The sequence below is a fragment of the Ranitomeya imitator genome, chromosome 2, assembly GCF_032444005.1.
Source record: "Ranitomeya imitator isolate aRanImi1 chromosome 2, aRanImi1.pri, whole genome shotgun sequence".
In the NCBI taxonomy this organism is placed as follows: Eukaryota; Metazoa; Chordata; class Amphibia; order Anura; family Dendrobatidae; genus Ranitomeya; species Ranitomeya imitator.
In genome coordinates this window covers 449,170,163-449,176,816 of record NC_091283.1, presented here as the reverse complement: position 1 = coordinate 449,176,816, position 6,654 = coordinate 449,170,163, and positions in this window count along the sequence as shown.

Sequence of the window (6,654 nt, the reverse complement as noted above, 5' to 3'; positions counted from 1 at the left end):
CTTCGTCAGGAGGTAAGGTGCCATTGTTGCCATGATCTTTTTATAGCGGTCTACTAATGCTCTATTGCCAGCATGTGTGTGTGTAATCGCGCACCGACGCCATGATGCGACGTCACTAAGGGAACCGCGCTCAGTGCGCGCATCATCCGGTCACATGCTCCGGTCACATGACCGGGAAGGTAACCAAGACGACGCGCCACAGCAGAAGAGGACTTCCCCACAGCGACGCCACAGCGTATGCGCTTCGTGCGCCCACACAGCCCAGCAAGATGTAAGTATCTGCTCCTAAGAATCGTATATACAACATACCATCTAGTCTAAACGTATGTCACATATGTAACATATGTTACGCCCCTCTGGCGGATGTTAGATACAAAGTGAAAATTACAATATCTTAATACCACAAGCATTAACCCTTAAAATAACCGCATCCCTCCACAAAACCCATACAAAAACAATACAATATATGACTTCTATAACAGACATCTCATCAAGTTAGATGTACAGTATTTTTAAGAGCTACATAGTCCAATTTATATAAAAATAACAACATGAAGCACATACAAAATATCATCCAGTGTTCATACGTCTGAGGATGACGACAACTTCATTATCATTTGAGGAATTGTAAGTGCAACAACGGTGTGAATGTCCTCTTCCAGGTTTTTGGAGTAGCTCATAATGTAAGTATAAAACGTTCATCAGACATTTCTGAGATGGCCAACAGTAACTGCTATAGTACTACAATGAAATGGAGGAAAGTAATATGATTATTATACCACAGGAATGGTACAAATCCTAATAACTAATAAATAGTAAAGTAATACCAAAAGACAGGAAAAGAAAAAGCAAAAAAGATAGATACATAATAAAAACAGCAACATGTTAAAATTCGTGCTAACCTAGGAAGGATTTGAAGCTAACAAACTTGTTTAAGCCTTTAGGGGCAACTGTGTACAGATCTACCATCCATCTGGTCTCGTAACTCTTTTTTGTAATTTCCTCCTCTAATCCCCAATTGGACACGATCAATCCCTCTCACTCTGAACCATTTTGGATTGCTGTTGTGATATATTCTAAAATGTTTTGGTATTGTTCCTATATCTACTGCCAGGGCTCCATTTTTTATGTCCCGTACATGTTCAAGAACACGCAGGATCAGCGCCGGAGCAAGCAGCAAACAAAGGGAGACAACCTTAGACTTCAAGGTTGGAAAGAGGTTAATCAATAGATCTTGGAATTATAATCATTTCCACAATTGGTTGTATTTTGATAAAATGTTCCTGTGCCGAGATAATCTTATAAATGTGTCCCTGCTGTGTACTGTGTACTGTCTGTGTCTGACCGTACAGGGACATGGTCTGATCATACCACAGCTCCTGGGCAGGGGAGGGAGCAAAAGAGTATCGAAAAAGAAATCCAGCTCACCATAGTAACAGTTCCACTCGGAGCACGGAAACGCTGTGTCAAGGCGTGGGGAATCCTGTCACCCCCAAAATCGAAGGTGAGCTAAGCCCACCGGCATCAGGGGCTTATCTACCGAATTCTGGAACGCTGTAGATAAGCCCCCGATGTATCCTGAAAGATGAGAAAAAGACGTTAGATTATACTCGCCCAGGGGCGGTCCCGATTCTGTTCGATTTTGGGGGTGACAGGTTACCTTTAAAACCAGGCAGGGAAATGTTATTCCTAACAAAAACAATCTGCTACAATCCCATGCTGTAATGTCTGTATACTCTTTTGCTAAAAAGCAAAAAAAGAATATCCAGCTCAACGAGACAGTGAAAAGTAAAAACTTGGTACTTTATTCACTTCATATAGAAAAAAAAAACAAAAAAAAAAAAAACTGGGTAGTCGTGTATGCTGGGCAGTGCAACGTCATACATGATCGGGCCAGCACGAGAACACATGATGTGCCAATATAGAGAAGACATTCAAGGGGATAAGGTAAATATAAGAAATGATGTAACTAATAAAAAAGCATGATGTCTTTCCTCTTATTGAGACCATTAGGTGTTCTGGTTCCCAATTTGAATATCCACCATGTTTCTCTGTTTCTCAGGGTCACTTCACTTCACTTCAGGGTCACTTTTTTTTTTTTTTTTTCATAGGTTATCGCTCTTGGGATGTACTCCAATAAATAAATATTTAGTAGCGTTACAGTCTGCAGGTTTTTCACCCTTCTCATGTAACTATTTGTCCATTGCTCCTGAAGGGTATCTGAGTTATTGTATGTATACATCGGAGCCTGCGAACTCTTTAGTCAGCAGACTATCCTATTGTATTGCATTGTCTTATTCGTTATGTCACTTTTATGCTTACGTTATGTTTATGGGTATACACTTTTTATAGTCACTTAGTTTCTCTGTTCACCAACCATATCATATTTGTGTTTGCATATATGCTTCTCAGATTTGTGTTTGTATATTATTTTTACAGGTTTTGGATTAGTTAATTATTTCGAGAAATTTGTTTGTTTTAAAAAAAAATTTTTTTTGAAATTTTTTTTTTTTTTTTTCTTTTTTTCTTTTCTCTTGTGATGGCATCTCCTAACACTGATTAAGGTGACATGCATGCTGATTATCCAATGAAGTCTTCCTCTTCGGATTCCGCTCAAGTTCTGCTTTTTTCCATCTCAAGAAAAATTTACCATCATGCAGTTTGCGTATTTATGCATTTTGGACATTTGTCGTTGCATAAGATCATTATTGTTACATTATTTAGTGACAAGATTTGTTGTGTTCCATATATTCTTGTATTATGTTTAGTTAAAGTACATATGTGTTCCCTTTTTTTTTTTATTTATTTTTTTTTCTTTCTATTTCTGCCTATTCCGTGAACTTTTTGTTTCATGTGGCCAATTGCTGGTTCACATTCACCACCAGGTGTTTTCATTCTCAGTGGATTACTTTTCCACCTGATCATTGCACCGGTGTGTTCAATGGATTCTTACATAAAAAGCACGGAACAGGCCAGACACTAGATATCATGATTAAGGGTGCTTTGCCACCTGAAACGCGTAGATAGATAGTGTTTTTATCCTTATTGTGCTGATGTTTTTATCCTCTGCTTCTATATGAAGTGAATAAAGTACCAAGTTTTTACTTTTCACTGTCTCGTTGAGCTGGATATTCTTTTTTTGCTTTTTAGCAAAAGAGTATACAGACATTACAGCATGGGATTGTAGCAGATTGTTTTTGTTAGGAATAACATTTCCCTGCCGGGTTTTAAAGGTAACCTGTCACCCCCAAAATCGAACAGAATCGGGACTGCCCCTGGGCGAGTATAATCTAACGTCTTTTTCTCATCTTTCAGGATACATCGGGGGCTTATCTACAGTGTTCCAGAATTCTGTAGATAAGCCCCTGATGCCGGTGGGCTTAGCTCACCTTCGATTTTGGGGGTGACAGGTTCCCTTTAAGCAATGTTTTACCTCAAAGACAGAATGATTTATGACCCTGTTCTGTATAATCTTTTGCTTCCCCCCTGCCCAGGAGCTGTGGTATGATCAGACCATGTCCCTGTACGGTCAAACACAGACATTACACAGTACATATACTGGGGAAAAAAATTATTTGTTACACCGCCAATTTTGCAGGTTTTCACACCTACAAAGATTGGAGAGGTCTGTAAGTTTTATCATAGGTACAACTTCAACTGTGAGAGGCAGAAACTAAAAACAAAACCAGAAAATCACATTTTATGATTTTTACATAATATTTTATTTTATGAAATAAGTATTAGATCATCACCTACCAACCAACAAGAATTCTGGCTCTCACAGACCTGTTAGTTTTTCTTTTAGAAGCCCTCCTGCTCTGCACTCATTACCAGTATTAATTGCACCTGTTTGAGCTCGTTACCTCTATAAAAGACACCTGTATTAATCAACACACTTAATCAATCACACTCCAACCTCTCCACCATGGCTAAGACCAAAGAGCTGGCTAAGGACACCATTGTAGATCTGAATAAAGCTGGGATGGGCTACAGGACAATAAGCAAGCAGCTTGGTGAGAAGGCAACAACTGTTGACACAATTATTAGAAAATGGAGGAAACACAAGATGACTCAATTTTCTGCGGTTTGGGGCTCCATGAAAGATCTCGCCTTGTGGCGTAAGGAAGATTCTGAGAAAGGTCAGGAATCATCCCAGAACTACATTGGACGACCTGGTCAATGACCTGAAAAGAGCAAAGACCACAGTCTCAAACATTACTATCAGTAACACAATACACCATCATGGATTAAAATTAAAAACTCATCCCATATCCCCTGATTAGGGGATAAATTATTGATCCCTGGAACCCTTACAGTATTGATCCCCAAAACAGGGCATGAGCGGGACTCTGCTTTTTCCAGTAGTCCAATACAGAATGACTGGAGCAGAGGAGGTGGGCATGCTAAACTTCAGCTCCAGTCAGATGAGGGTCCGTCGAGCTTGTTTTTGGGATTGAGCGTGAATAACTCTGGAACTTGGTAAAACCCTTTTGAACTATAGGTTTTCTTTAGCACTTTCCTGAGTTTAGGGGTGAAGCTGATGCAACTATGTTTCTGGAGGAGTAGAAGTACCATTCTATGAAAAAGTCATCTTTCTGGATTATTATTAGCCCACCCCATGGCTCTCCATCGTCAAAGAACAAAAATGGTGGCGGCTCTGTGTGACAGTCTAGGCAGTCAGATCACGATTAAAGCCAATGATATACCGACATGGCCCAATGAACCTAATAGCTAATGTGTATAGGGAACCGAGAAACAGTAACGAGCACGATGGAGTAGTGTTAATACATGTTTTATAGACACAGTAGTCAGTCAATGCGAGGGTTACATGACCACGCAACCCTGTCTCCATTAATTCCACAGCACCATAAAAATATAAATAAATAAAAAATTCCCTAATGCCTCAATTACTATGATGAGATGGGATCTGACTGGCGATGGACTTTGTGAAATAGACATTTTCGCAATGAGACATAAAACGGCAGAATCCCATTATACAAAGGACCATCGAGTTGGTGGTTTCTAGAGCGGAAATGCAGGGACGACTGTTATGACCTGGTGGTTAGGAGCACCCGGAATGACCTGATAGTTAAAACTCATGCAGGACAAGCTCTGGGATGTGGGAGCTCTGCTGACCGCAATCCCTAATCCTATCACACAAACTAGAAATAGCCGTGGAGCGCTCCTGACGCTCCCTAGGCGCCTCGTCACAGCCTAAGAGCTAGCTAGCCCTAGAGATAGAAAATAAAGCCTACCTTGCCTCAGAGAAATTCCCCAAAGGAAAAGGCAACCCCCACATATATTGACTGTGAGTAAAGATGAAAGTCACAAACGCAGAAATGAAACAGGTTTCAGCAAAGGGAGGCCAGACTTACTAAATAGACAGAGGATAGGAAAGGTAGCTTTGCGATCAGCACAAAAAACTACAAAAGACCACGCAGAGTGTGCAAAAAGACCTCCGCACCGACTAACGGTGCGGAGATGCCACTCTGCATCCCAGAGCTTCCAGCTAGCAAGACAAAATCATGATATCCAGCTGGACAAGAAAACAATGAACGAATTAGATACTATCAGGAACTTAGCTTTTGCTGGAGTAGACAGGTCACCAGAAAGATCCAAGAGCGAACTGAACCAATGCAGAAACATTGACAGCTGGCATGGAGTAACGATCTAAGTGGAGTTAAATAGAGCAGCAAACCAAAAGATAAACCCCGTCACCTGTGTAAGGAACCTCAGAAGCAGCAGCTCCACTCACAGCCACCAGAGGGAGCCCACGGACAGAACTCACCGAAGTACCATTCACGACCACAGGAGGGAGCTCGACAACAGAATTCACAACAGTACCCCCCCCTTGAGGAGGGGTCACCGAACCCTCACCAGAGCCCGCAGGCCGATCAGGATGAGCCAAATGAAAGGCACGAACTAGATCAGCAGCATGAACATCAGAGGCAAAAACCCAGGAATTATCCTCCTGACCATAACCCTTCCACTTGACCAGGTACTGGAGTTTCCGTCTTGAAACACGAGAATCCAAAATCTTCTCCACCACATACTCCAACTCCCCCTCGACCAACACCGGGGCAGGAGGATCAACGGAGGGAACCATAGGCGCCACTCATCTCCGCAACAACGACCTATGGAACACATTATGGATGGCAAAAGAAGCTGGAAGGTCCAAACGAAATGACACAGGATTAAGAATTTCAGAAATCTTATATGGCCCAATGAAACAAGGCTTAAACTTAGGAGAGGAAACCTTCATAGGAACATGACGAGATGACAACCAAACCAAATCCCCAACTCAAAGTCGGGGACCAACACAGCGCCGGCGGTTAGCGAAACGTTGAGCCTTCTCCTGGGTCAATGTCAAATTGTCCACCACATGAGTCCAAATCTGCTGCAACCTGTCCACCACAGTATCCACACCAGGACAGTCCGAAGGCTCAACCTGCCCTGAAGAGAAACGAGGATGGAAACCAGAATTGCAGAAAAAAGGAGAAACCAAAGTAGCCGAGCTGGCCCGATTATTAAGGGCGAACTCAGCCAAAGGCAAGAAGGACACCCAATCATCCTGATCAGCAGAAACAAAGCATCTCAGATATGTTTCCAAAGTCTGATTAGTTCGTTCGGTTTGGCCATTAGTCTGAGGATGGA